The sequence below is a fragment of the Ornithodoros turicata genome, chromosome 1 (assembly GCF_037126465.1).
Source record: "Ornithodoros turicata isolate Travis chromosome 1, ASM3712646v1, whole genome shotgun sequence".
NCBI lineage: Eukaryota > Metazoa > Arthropoda > Arachnida > Ixodida > Argasidae > Ornithodoros > Ornithodoros turicata.
The window spans coordinates 178,896,451-178,910,939 of NC_088201.1; positions in this window are offsets into that span (position 1 = coordinate 178,896,451).

The following is a 14,489-nucleotide window of genomic DNA, read 5'->3' on the forward strand; positions in this document are numbered from 1 at the left end:
TGGAGGATGGGGCCCGCAAACAATGATTCTCCAAGGCCACAAACCGTTGACCTGAAGAACGTTTGTTTGTGGGTGCCCTAACTAAGGCAACTGACTCGTCGAAGGGAACTGACGTTCCCCGCGCCGATTGAGTGCGTAATGTAATTAAAATTACTGCCCAAATGTAATTAAATTACATTACAAATTATTAATTACTTTGTGTGTGAAAAGTAATTCATTACAGTAATGACATTACTACCCAGGTATGGTATGGAAGAAGGTTGGAAAAGGAAAAGTGAAAGGCTAGGTATACGCTGTGCAAGTGCGTCTCTGCGCATGAGAGGAGGCAGTGAGAGGGAAGAGGGAGGGCGACGCCTTAGCCAATGGGGCTTCCCGAGTGGAGTAACCGGGAGAGGAGATATGCGCAGAACGCTCGGTTACTTGCAGAGCGTATACGTGACCTCCTCGGATCGCTTTTCGCGGAGACCTAAGCGTGCGGCCGTAATTTTGCACAATTTACGCCCTTTGAAAGGAAGGGTTTCGCAATTTTCCCCCGGATATTATTTTTGTAGTAGTGAATGCACTGTGCTCTAGAATGGGATAAGTCCTACACGCGCTGTCTAGAAAAAGTCAGGTGGACTGAGAAAATTTCGGAATACAATTGGGAAAATTCAATATCTCGCAAACATGATAGCAAGTGATGTTCTGAACCTGGAATACATAGAAGGGACAAATACGTACAAGCAACTAGAAGCTTGTATGTATTTGCCCCTTCTTTGTGTTCCAGCCTCAGAACATCTATTGCCATCATGTTCAAAAGACGCCGCTTGCATCGATCCTATCTATGAATATATGTACGACTGACAAAACATGTAAGAGTGAAAGTGGGATGAGGGAGATATGGTTGGTTTGTCCCTTCAGACGACGTACGCTTGGAAGTCGCTGGGGGTGGGGTGGGGGGGGGGGGGGCTTAGCTCAATTGGCAGAGCCCTAAACCGGTAATCTAGAACATGCGGGATCGAGTCCTACAGCTGGCTAACCCTTTCAGTGACGTCATTCTTCCATCAATATCTCGCAAATTGAATTTGATAAAGGTGCTCAGAATTAACGGAAAAATCTCATTTATCCCGTATTGTTCATACAAATGGATTTTAAAAAATCTGTATGCTTGCGTATAAAATCCCTGGAATAAAATAGTTGGAAGGAGCGCTCCTCCTGCTTCAACCTCTGTACACTGAAATATCATACGGTACGGACTGATGACGCACTGTTACCTCAACAGGTTTTTGGTGCGGAGTCTCCCTCTAAATGCATCACTTGGGCGCGTGATCCGCCACGGGCTCCTGCGTGAGACTATCACAGCGACTTTGGAGAGCCAACTTTAAATATAACGATAACGATCAGTTCAGCATCCGGCCCCCAATGTGTAAGTTCCCGCAAGGGCCCGTGGCAAATCCCGGTCGAAGTGATGTTGAATAAAGCACAGCAAAGCAATAAAGCAGTTGATGAATAAAGCGCATTGTGGGGTAATGACAAGCTGAAGATCCGGGCGCGGTTCGTGATCAAACAGGAGTATTTTGAGCTGTGACAGACGGGATACAGTGCTTGGCTACTTATTTTATTGGGGATGATTTCATTTTCTGTGTTCATTGTAGGTCAACATGGAGCGAATGAGATTAAAATTCATTAATTTGATGCGCTCGTTCCGTTGGTCAACGGTGTATAAATCGTTTCCGTCGACCGCGGTCTACGTTTATTGGTGCATGTCACTGATTACCGAGAACCAGAAGCCACTTAAGCTAGCCGTTAAAGGGACGGTCTCGTACACCCTGGCCCATCCACAAAGCGTACCATTCGATTCCTCATTGCTGAAAACGTAATACTGTGAATTCGCTCGTCCAGAATCGTCACGGTTATTAAATAAACGAATTAAGTTGATAAGAACAGCGCCAGCACATCGCGATTTCTGTTGGCAACAGCGATATCCGCTACGATGGCAGACCGCTTATTGGATGAATAAATCGTCTGCTCTCGCGCGTTTTTGCAGCGGTGAGAGCAGACGACTTCCAAAAGGTGCTCGAGGATCACGGCGACGGCAATAAATTTGCTGCACTTGGTGTGGTCAAACGAAAGACGCGTATTGTAAAATGTGGCCGAACAACAATGTCAATACGTCTCGCATCTTCATTAGTGGGAGTTTACGTGGATGACTCCACCTAAGGCAGTTGACGCTTATTTACTAACTTGTCGTATCGTTCAGTATTTTGAGCACTTCTAGTTCGTCTTACCTGAGGAAAGAATATTCCGTAAGAAAGTGGTGGAAACGTAACCCGGGTGTATAACAAATATTTTGTCGACGACAATATGTGACGAAAGTGGGTGTAGAAAAGCACCTGTTGGGAGTCACATATACTCGAAGCATGTTCAACAAAAGGTCTGGTTGTGACACGCGTGCATGTACTCCGCACGTTTCGTTCACGATGCATATGAGGTAAGAGACGTTCTGCGAGCACGATATGTATGAGACGGCGCCGGACGCAGCTCAAACTAAAAGTTGTTGACCGGCCGTCACGCAGTCAACTGTTAGCGGCAACGGTGTCCAAAGAACTGGATACGCAGTATTGAACGGTAGGTATTACTTTGTTGATAATATCCGAAAATGATGTGTACAGAAATTGTCGGCGCCGCACGAAACGGCAGTCCCGCGTACCTTGGTAGTATTGCGAGAAGGAAGTGCTTGATCGAGCAGGCTACATCAGTTTGCTTTGCATATAGCCTCTCTAAAGTATTGTCCCTAGCGGAGCTGTATATCGCCAAACTATGCTCAATAATGCTGTCTTGTACCCCTTCAGTAACTTACACCAACTGATGAGAGTATAGCAGTCCTTCCTGTGCCAGAATCAACACCTATTAATGGATCACAAATGTAACAAATCAAATTCGCAGGCTTCACAGCTCTATTTAATTTTTCCCTGCACATTGCTGATGTGAGAAAAGTATTGCATAATATAAATATGTAAGTTATATCCACAAATCAGTGTTGTGATTATATGATGTTCAAGCAGCAAAAGACAAGACAACCTTGTTGACAACTTGTTGACAACCTTGTTGACTTGAGAACAGTCTCTGTTCGAAATATCGGCGGCTTCTGTCCTGAGGCAACTCCCTTCCTACATATCTACCGGTTCGCTGGATTTCTACCCATCTATGTTGACAGGACAGGACGACAGGTTGCTCAGAGCTTGCTGCAGAACACCATTATGACTACCCGATACCAACAACCAAATTTTAACACAATTTGTCAGTGCTGCGGACGTACATTACAATAAGGGACAACAAAAGATGACTACATAAACACTCAACTTCCGCAACCTTTATAATCAACGTGCTGGAATATGTTAGCTTGCAACTGCTGACAGCGAATCAACATCTGAGTCAGCATGGGCTCATGAACACACCGGTGTAATATGAGCAAAAATAAGACTGACGAGATGTCGAACAGTTGCAAACTGCTGTTCCATCTTACAAATTTGTCGTGCACGTCTAGGTATTTTTCTTATTTGTTAAACATTTCCACATTCATATTCAACGTGCTGGACATGTTAATATGCAACCCCTGATATCGAATCAAAATCTGAGTCAGCATGGGCTCATGAACACACCGGTGTAATATGAGCAAAAATAAGACTGATGAGATGTCGAACAGTTGCAAACTGCTGTTCAATCTTACAAATTTGTCGTGGACGTCTAGGTATTTTTCATATTTTTTAAACATTTCCACATCTTTCATATTCAACGTGCTGGACATGTTAATGTGCAACCCCTGATATCGAATCAAAATCTGAGTCAGCATGGGCTCATGAACACACCGGTGTAATATGAGCAAAAATAAGACTGATGAGATGTCGAGCAGTTGCAAACTGCTGTTCCATCTAACAAATTTGTCGTGCACATCTAGGTATTTTTCATATTTTTTAAACATTTCCACATCTTTCGTATTCAACGTGCTGTACGTGTTAATGTGCAACCCCTGATATCGAATCAAAATCTGAGCCAGTATATGGGCTCATGAATACAGCGGTGTAATATGAGCAACAATAAGGCAGACTACATGAAGTTGCAAACCGCTGTTCCGTCTTACAAATTTGTCATGGACGTCTAGGTAAGTTTGATATCTAAACAGTTGAACAGTCATGAACACACCGCCATAACATTAGCAAAAATAAGGCTGTTCCATCTTGCACATTCGTAATGCACGTCTAGGTATTTTTAATATGAAATATTATAATCATCAATGATGATAAGGGCTCATTCGATTCAGAAGCATGGTCTTTGATGCAGATATGTGGGATGTGGGGATATGTGAGATCTGCAGATAGGCTAGGGGTAATTGAAGACGTTGACGTAGATCAGCTTATCCTTGATTTTGTCATTTGCTCCAGGTGTAATGACATGAATGGAAAGCCTTCACTTATCACGTTGACAACCTCCTGCCGCTTGCGGGAATGGATAGAGAGAGAAGCTTTCTTCAGCAGACTAACCAAGTTTTGATACATATGACGAAATGCCCAAGTCTGAAATTTTGCATAACGTACCATGAAACACACATTTTTATATGCAAATAAGAATCTGCGCAACAAAAACAAACCTTACAACACCTTTCAGGAGAATACAACACCATGTGTACGTGACGAATCGAAACAGGTTCCGGATTGTGCACACAACACATCCTGGTATTGGCGAGCAGTGGCTACACACACGCCTGCAATGTTTGTACAATTTAGAATGGTGTCACTATCAGGTGGAACATATATACGCAAAAAAAATGCGCTTTTATGGATGAGTCTTACCCGTCAATCGATTCCGGATCATCCACTACTTTCACTGGCTAACCACGTTGTTGTGGCAAAGGGTCAGTAGCTAAAGGTTCATCGACGTCCCCGGTTCTTCAATCGATCGGCGCCGATGAGCTCATCTTCACCGCTTAGTGACAGGGACCCGTCACTATCGCTAAATTTGCTATCAGACATTACGACGTCGCGCGTGACAACTTCCAAGCGCAAAGCGCATACACCTCCGACTGTATTGTGCATTGCGCTTCGGTCGCCCAATGGGAGACCTGCCACCATAAATACCATAACCACGTCACATGCGACGTTGCATGAGAGGGAGTTTAATCCAGCTGCGACTTCCGTCGTCTGCTGTCACGCCATATTCCTTCAAATTTCTCGAAAACCACTTCGTTGTTCTGGTTGAAACTTCGCGACTGTGTTTCTGTAGCACTCTTGAATATAATTTCAGCTAAGTTTCGGAATCGCTCGATCTGTACGAGACAGTCCCTTTAAGGAGATCTCTAATGGCTCAACACTCCTTTCCTCCTTTCGAGTACACGCTAAAGAGTTTTGCATTAAGCACAAAATTTTAATTGATTTTTCACTCAGGCACTGCGTATTCGAGCAGCTATAATGGACATCATGCATTTGACTTTCCAAGAAGAAAAACAAAGCGAAATATTTATTGTTTTCCCAATACGTTTACCAAAACTCAGAACCGTATATGATTCATCCTCCATCAAACATACGCATTAGGCTCATACGTTGAGTCAAACGCCGCATTACATTCAGTCTCGATCAAAGTCGCTACAAACAAGATTTGTTATCGGGTATCTCCGCCATCTTGTGTGTGATATTTCACATTATCTCGTGAGTGCACTATTATTCGCCGTAACCGATATTGTGTGCATTCTTGGATCTTGATTACGTGATCGTGAAAGTGCGATCTGTCATGGTGACTCGTGTGAGACCCGCCTGACGGCGTTGTGATCTGTGGTCACCTGCTTTTATCGTGTGTATTCGACTGTCAACATTAAGCTACTCAAAGTATTGTGATCGCGGCTCCGCGCGATGGGTCCAGGAAGAAATGTCCCCGGAAAAAAAATGTCCCCGGAAGAAATGCCCCCGGAAAAATTGTTCCCGGAAAAAATGTCCCCTGAGGAAAATTCACTTTGGTACGCGTGGACTGGTTGACTTCGGACGTTGATTTTTTACTAGGAGGGTGTGAACGTTTGGATTTTCGAGCACCAAAGCGAGTAATCGTATATGCTATTCCATTTCCGAATCAAATATGGAATTCAATGTTCGAGTACCAAATCGAATTGATGCTTCTACTAAAGCGAATATATTTGAATAGTCCCGAAGCTGCATATGTAAGGCCGGCATCTCCTTTTTGTGTGAATAAACATATACCCCCCCCCCCCCGCCGGCACATGTAGGGGAAAAAAGAGTAAGCGCTATACTTAAGCATACATGTACCGTACATGTTTGTATTCCAATATATGTTGTATATGTATCCAATTACGGTTATGCAACGAGTCGCTTAATTTATTCGTATTAAATTTCATTTTAAAATGACTACTCACACATAGCATTTCTTTGCCTAGGGAGTCGCTGTGGGTCAGTTTTGGTGAATTTACTTCGTTGTGTCTTGCAACAAAGCGGCCTGTACAGTCATGGGGCTCCGGAGATGTGACAGCGCTAGACATATTGAAATACATTTTTGCCTGTCAATTTTGTTGTCCCCCCGCATTTTATTTTCCTTTTTACACATCACCCTGCACGTCGATCTGCGCTCTTCTAAAACAGAACTTGACATGCTCCTGGCCATTCCGAATGACATCTTCTCTCCTGATTTGTTGAAATTGGACGGCGTACTACTTTGTGTGACACTTCACATTTGTGCTAATTAGCAGAGAAAATGTTTTTCCGTATTAGCGCCGCGAAGCAACTATTGCTGTACGCGGTGTACAGGCGTGGACAGAGGACAGCAGGGGGAGGGTGACAGGGGGTTAGTACGCGTCCTGGGCCGACTTCAGGGCTAAGTGTGCCGATATTCGTCAGAAAAGTCTGACGGAAAACCCAGGGAAAACCTCAGAGAGCACATCTGGTGACAGGATTCGAACCCGTGTCACCTCCCAGTCTCGACGTGAAGGGCGATCATCCAAACCGCTACTCCACGCGAGCTGGTACAGAAAAAAGTACGTCCTGCTCTTTCGTTGATGTTGATGTTGATGAAGAAAAATACTAGGGCGACGATAATTCCCTCAAACCTGAAAGGATAGCTGTGTCATCAGGCCTAAAATCTAGTCTCAAAATCCCGGCGTTCGGATTGCGCATCAGTCAGTACGACGTCACGCAGGATATACCTCTTAGTATGAGAAGAAAGAAACAAAATAAGAATATCCCAGCCAAGTGTGCACGTTGTATCAACGAACGTGACATTTGATTGCAGTGTATTCGCTACTAGAAATCGTAAGTGAAAGTAGGTCGAACTTTCCAAGTAAAAACACTTAGTAGGTGGTTAGGAATTTTAGTATTTATTTTTAGCCCGAGGACTTCAAGACCTGCAATATCGGACTATTCTCTAGAGAACTGGCCTAGGATTTTCCGTCTCCCTCGCGCGCCCCGCCCACCCGGAGCGCGCCAATGGGAGGACGCGTGGGCGGAGTCGACTTTCTTTGCCAACTCGGGCAGAGGTTCGAACGTAGACGGAGACGTGCTTTTCGCGGTGCTATGTCCACTGGGTCGTTCCATTCACCATGGCCCTGAGTTGACCCGTGTTCCCGAGGTGGCGCTGCTCGATCTGTGAACCTAGGGACGCGCGTTCCTTGGCACCACGAAAATGGTCGGCGATAAGTACTGTGTCTGAGCGATGCTCGCGTTTGTCGGTTTGTTTGTTTTTGCTTTTAATGAACGTTTTATGATGGCTTGTTTTTGCTTTTAGTAAACGCTTCATGATCGGCGTCTCTGAGCGATGCCCGCGTTTGTTTGTTTGTTTTTGCTTTTAATGAACGTTTTATGATGGCTTGTCTGCTTTTAGTAAACGCTTCATGCTCGGCGTCTCTGAGCGATGGCCGCGTTTGTTTGTTTGTTTTTGCTTTTAATAAACGCTTCATGATCGGCGTCTCTGAGCGATGCCCGCGTTTGTTTGTTTGTTTTTGCTTTTAATGAACGTTTTATGATGGCTTGTCTTTGCTTTTAGTAAACGCTTCATGCTCGGCGTCTCTGAGCGATGGCCGCGTTTGTTTGTTTGTTTTTGCTTTTAATAAACGCTTCATGATCGGCGTCCTTGGGCGATGCCCGCGTTTGTTTGCTTTATTAAACATATGGAACACGCGTTGTTAGAATGATCTTGATAAGACGTCCGCGTTCATTAAAAGCAAAAACAAACAAACAAACGCGGCCATCGCTCAGGGACGCCGATCATGAAACGTTTATTAAAAGCAAAAACAAGCCATCATGAAACGTTTATTAAAAGCAGAAACAAGCAATCATAAAACGTTCATTAAAAGCAAAAACAAACAAACAAACGCGGGCATCGCTCAGGGACGCCGATCATGAAACGTTTATTAAAAGCAAGAACAAGCCATCATAAAACGTTCATTAAAAGCAAAAAAAAAAACGCGGGCATCGCTCAGGGACGCCGATCATGAAACGTTTATTAAAAGCAAAAACAAGCCATCATGAAACGTTTATTAAAAGCAAAAACAAGCCATCATGAAACGTTTATTAAAAGCAAAAACAAACAAACGCGGGCATCGCTCAGGGACGCCGATCGTGAAACGTTTATTAAAAGCAAAAACAAGCCATCATGAAACGTTTATTAAAAGCAAAAACAAGCCATCATAAAACGTTCATTAAAAGCAAAAACAAACAAACAAACAAACGCGGGCATCGCTCAGAGACGCCGATCATGAAGCGTTTATTAAAAGCAAAATTAAAAGCAAAAACAAAACAAACAGACAAACGCGAGCATCGCTCAGACACAGTACTTATCGCCGACCATTTTCGTGGTCCCAAGGAACGCACGTCCCTAGGTTCACAGATCGAGCAGCGCCATCTCTGGAACACGGGCCACCTCAGGGGACCCAGTGGACGTAGCATCGCGAAAAGCACGTCTCCGTCTACGTTCGAACCTCTGCCCCGAGATGGCAATGAAAGTCGACTCCGCCCACGCGTCCTCCCATTGGCGCGCTCCGTGTGGGCGGGGCGCGCGAGGGAGAGGGAAAATCCTAGGCCAGTTCTCTAGAGAATAGTCCATTTTTTCCGGGGACATTTCTTCCGGGGACATTTTTTCCGGTTCCCCTGCGAGATACAGAGTGCGATATCGATCTTCACCCGAGTTCAAAGTGAGTGTGAGATCGATACGCCTTATCAGATAATTGTGATCGTGAGACAAAGACCGACCTCTGCCAATTACCAAGGACGCTATCAGAGAACATCCCATTACATCAGGACAGTTTTGGTAATGGACCTTTACCGAGTAAGCGTATGCGCAGCCACCTGCAGGCGTCTGCCTCGTCATTACGGAGGAGATAATCGACTTCAAGGTAACGCTGACGTTCGAGGTCAAGACCGGACGACGCTTTGTGCTCTTACAAGCCGCTTTCCCTCTTTCCATTCTTCTTGAAGTCTTCTGTGACTACATTTCCACGCGGCGTGCCAGTCCGGAAAGCGTCGCCATTTGGGGTTAAAATACGACATTTGTGCATTCCACCGCTAAGGGCACCAGCTCCGGTGGCGCAGCGGTAACGCGTGCGCTTGGAGACTGGGAGGTCCGCGGTTCGAATCCGCGGGCCGGCTGTGCCGTCTGGGGTTTTTCCTGGGTATCCCTCAGATGCCGGCACAGTTCCCCTGAAGTCGGCCCATGGACGCAGCTATCCTCCCCCCGAGCGGATTCCGCTCGGTCTTCCACTTCACCCTTTCCTCTCCTCCTCTCCACCACCTTTCCCTTCCCGAGAAACATGCCGCCTAATCAGGCAGGCAGACCTCTCGGGTTCCTCCCAACGACACTCCTCCTCCTCCACCGCTAAGGGCGACGCGAACATGGAAATCGTCGATTCCGACATGTACAGAATACTGCGCAAAGGTATATAAACCAAGATACTAAATACTCTACATGAAAGCATTTACATTAGAGAAAAATAAAACTCAAAACTGAGAGTTATATGAGTTTGAGTACTAAATACTCCGAGAAGTATTTAATATATTCCTTAAAGTACCTTATTATAAGCAGTAAAGTAAAACGCGTGTTCTGGACGCGTATTGAAATACCTTAAAAATAATTGTCGCATAAAGTATGAGTGGACTACCAAAATACCGGCAAAAGTATTTCAAATTCTGTATTTTAAGTCTGTACTCAAGATACGTACAAGTTGAGGTCCATTCCAGCTTGAAGGCACGCCGAAAGGACACATTTCTTGTACGGAAGTGTCACCTATTCAAAAGGGATGAGCCGAACCTAAACTTAAAGGTACTGTAAAGCAGCACCGATCAAATGTCATTTAGTGTGGCTATTCGATAGTCCGAGCCACCAGGACAAAAACTGCGCAAGTTTCATTCCAATCGACGGTGCAATTAATTAGAAAATTACAATGGAAGATTACGGGCAGTACTGTACTAGGTATTCGAAATGAATCCGTACTCCTGGCATACTGTGGCAACCACATTGCATGCGTATAACACTGGGCCCGACGTAACAATCCATCAGAATCCACCATAAAATCCGCCCCTGCAATCCACACAACGATCCACATCTGAGGATAAGCGGATAAGCGAACCGAAATGAAATGCTGAGCCGTTGAAAAAATCGTGTCAGACGTTCAAGAAGCCAGGCAGCGTTGGGACTTGCTTGTTCGCAGAGGTTCACAGAGAGGGTTTGTCGGAAGAGGCTACGAATAGAAGGAGAGCGCAGGCGCGGCAGAGAAGTAGGGAGAGCCTCCATCGAACAGCGGCCCGCGCTGGGTTACTTCGCAAAAACAGGGGTTAACAGGTTAAACTGTTAACAGGGGTTTCAGAATGCATAGGTAAACAGAAAAACTAATGATATGGTTACTAAAATAACGAAGTTCCGATGTAATATTGTGTAATACCAATTTTCAGTGTTGCCCGCTGTACATGGGGTTGTTTGACATCAGGCGTCGCACCGCTCCACTACGCCGCATATTTCATGGCAAATTAAAAATATTTATAGCGCGTTGTCGGTCGTATGGTTCCGTATATGGTATTTAGAAGCAACAAAGTCTCCAGTCACATCATCGGCAAATCATGTTTGCCTACTGCTTTGCAGTACCTTTAACCTGCCGCTTTTGGACGACGGAAGAGAGAAAGTAAATTTAAAATACAGTGGGGGAGGGGTGTATGAGGGGAGGATGTCCCCGCAGGCGTGAAGCAGACGCTGCCCCTGATGTTCTTGTCTCTTTATTACTTCCTCAGTGTCAAGGTCTCTCAAGCATGGAAGTGCGCCTTGATAAGCGAGAACGTTCTGGATTTTTCTTCGAGACGGCTCAATAACTTTTCGAAAACAGCTCTCGTCTGCTCATGCATAGGACCGTGTTGATTTAGATGGACATGCTGGCGCCTGCTGGAGCTTCTCAATCGGACGAACGTCCAGACAGGGAGAATAACGAGGCGCTCCAGAAAATAGCCCGAGTTCCCTCGCAGAGAGTGGCCTGTTGATTTGTATCCCAGTTGTGGCGTTGATTTGTGAGAGCTTTCTACCGGATTCAATCGACTGTGCGTATGGACGAGACGCAAGACTGCAGGCCTTCCAGGGAAACTCAACAAAGGCCACGGTGCAGCTGTGTAGGGTTGTGTTGGTTTATTGGGGCTACCTTTTGAATTGAATGGGTCTATTTCTGGTCAGAAACGAATTACGCGGTCCAGTATAAACTGCAGCGTTCTGAGTTGTGTCCTCTAATCATATCGTGTGGCCATGATGTTCGTAAGGGTAGAACCGTAATCTTCATAGGATCCACAGAGTCCGCTATAAAAACTTGGAGTAACTTAGTCTTAGAGGAACGATACTGCAATAAGCTGCGGTATCTGGGCCCATATGAGACACTATATACACTCCAACAAAAAGAGCGCCGCACTCGCATGTCTGAAGAGTCATTTATAGTAAACATTCGTTATTGGGATCGCCATGTTCCGTTATAACGTTCGTATGATCGTTGACATCCACAAGGTTAGATTCACGAAGCCAAGGACAGGTATATAGCATTTCTGTTCAGAATATTTAGTTATTTATTTACCCTCAGGGCAGGTGCATTAGAGACGGGACTGGTTGTTACTATGTAATATTAACCACACTAATAAGGAGGCTGGGTTCCAAAATCTCGATGCCGAACACAAAATCACACTGGAGTTATGTGGTCACAAATCGCGCTTTTTAAAGGGCTTAGGCCCGGCTTCACCAACGCTGGTTAGCTTTGAACCGAGAATAAAGGTTGCTGAATTTGAAGTTCACACTCCATTCTTTTTTACAAACGTTAATTAGTGACATGGTGAATGTTTGAGTGACAATAACTCCCTTTAGTGAAGCAGGGTTAAGCGTAAATTCAAATTAAAGGCTATTGATCTCGGTTCAAATGTTAATCAGCGTTAGCAAAATCGGGCCTCAGTTGATGAAACGAGTGAAGGAACTGGGGGAAGTGGTCCCAATCAGGAGATGTCCTCGGAACAAAATAATCTGCGAAATTTTACTGGACGATTGAGGAAGTTTGCTTATTTTGATTATGACTGGTTGGTGTAGATTATGAGTCATAATGCACCCCACAATCTTTATATTTTCCGGTGTATTACAAGATAGGGCGAAGATAAGCGGCAAAGAGATGCTATCCTGTTATTTCACTATGTTCCACGACGACCTTCTTATGCCTTAGAGAGGTGGATGGTGCCATCTTCGTAAGGCGGAGAAGTGTTGTGACACTTAGGGTCACCTTGGGAGAAAATTAGGTGAAGCAGAAATCGTCGACGGGAGGATTCCACAGTATGCTGCGATTTGAAAGGAGTGAAAAGCTTTGAGAAAACATTGGGATAATCAAATCTGGATCTTAAGGAATTTGAAAAGGTTTATGTTCACAAAATACAATTTATAATGCCGGGACGATGGAGGAAGGAAAAGAAGAAGGGGAATATGGTGTTGCAAGCTGTGTTCATGTAGAGCGTCAGTGACCATAGTGTGACGTTTAGTGCATGTTTTTCGATATTTCACTTGTTGGATACTGCTCACGTAGAGTGTGCAACCGTCACTAAGGTTAGGTCATGCCAGGTTTTTACTTATTTCACCCGTTGGAAACAGTGTTCGTGTAGGCCGAGCAACCATCGCAAAGGTTAGGGCAGGCAAAGTTTTTACGTATTTCACCCGTTAATGATCGTGACCTTCCGTTCTTCTAGGTCATTGCAGCTGTATATGTATCCGAGTTATGACGTCTTTTTTAGCTGATTAAAGAGGAGTTGTCTAGTTTTTCCGTTTATTTACAACACTGTACGTGTCCTTGAGTTGCTGTGTATTTGTGCCAATTCATCCAAAAGGGGTTTCCCGGTGAGGGTAACAAGCCTTGCACAAGGATGCCACACCTTATTCAGATCCGAAGACATGCTATTTGGAAAGACGATTTTGAACCCTTTTACTCTACTTATAACTCTCTCAATGGGTATTCCCACACTCGCTATACTTCTTGTCTCATTCTCGTCCTCCACACTGATGATGATGATGATGATTCGGGTTTTTATGGCGCACAGACAACTAAGGTCATAGTGCGCCAAAACTCAGGTAAAAGTATGACTAATGAAACTAGTGCATGAACAAGGAAAGGAACGTGATCAGTTAAAATTCTATACCGGATGTCCAGTAAAAACATTTACAAATGCATAAAACAGTTATATATAAAATTACAAAAGACTGACCATCCCGGTGTATTTCCAGAAGTTAAAAACTCTGCTAAAGGGGATGATTGCCTCATCACCAAGCAATAGGGCTGGGTGAAGAGGCAAATGATGTGTATAATACTGTCTGAAGTGACGCTTACGATGGGCCTCATAGTGAGGACATGAGATGAGTATATGTATGACAGAGAGAAGTTCACCACAGTTCTCGCACTGAGGTGGCTCTTCACCGCGAAGTAAAAACCCATGAGTGATGAAGGTATGTCCGATGCATAATCTTGATAATAAGACACTCAGCAGACGGTTTTCCAAACCACGTTTGTGTTTTTGGAAGTTTGCCTTAATGAGATGAAGCTTGTTACGTGCTTCAGTATCCCAGAAATTTTGCCAGTTTGTATCAATTGATTTCGTTAGTGCAGATGCAATGCCTTGTAAGGGTAATTCTAAAGGCGTAACATCACTAGAAACTGCAACTCTAGCAGCCCTGTCTGCCAATTCATTGCCCTGTATGCTAATGTGGCTGGGCACCCAGTATGAGACTACAGAATAGCATTTCTCGTTTATTGTGTGGGCTATGCACTGTGCTCGTTGTACAAGAAAATCCTTTTGTTTACGTATGCTACAGATAGCATGAACATAACTGAGGGAATCTGTGTATGCATTGCATGTACCAGAATTTGCATGTACCAGAAACCATGGCGCAAGTCACTCCTGAGCTAGACTTTGATCCATCAGTGTACACCTCAGCGTGATCCCCAGAGCTTTGCTACAAATGTTCAAACCCTT